This window comes from Cynoglossus semilaevis, chromosome 7, assembly GCF_000523025.1.
Source record: "Cynoglossus semilaevis isolate Cse_v1.0 chromosome 7, Cse_v1.0, whole genome shotgun sequence".
NCBI lineage: Eukaryota > Metazoa > Chordata > Actinopteri > Pleuronectiformes > Cynoglossidae > Cynoglossus > Cynoglossus semilaevis.
In genome coordinates this window covers 13,347,269-13,347,556 of record NC_024313.1, presented here as the reverse complement: position 1 = coordinate 13,347,556, position 288 = coordinate 13,347,269, and positions in this window count along the sequence as shown.

The following is a 288-nucleotide window of genomic DNA, read 5'->3' as shown; positions in this document are numbered from 1 at the left end:
TCATGGGGGGGGAGGAGCGAGGGAGGGGACGCGCGCACACGCGCACACACACACACACACACACACACACTCCTCCTCTCCGTCTATAGGTGGCAGTGTGGAGGTGTGCGGCGCTGCAGCCTCCAGCCTCCACTGGGCTCAGTGGGAGAAAGTCAATTACAGCAGGGCTGAGCCTGGCCTGCGGGGGGCGTACGACTGGGAGATAAGAAGGCAGCGATGGCTGCCGTGGAGCGCTCCCTGGACTGCGTGCACGGGCCTCGAGCGCTGCACTTTGCCCCCGTGTTTCTT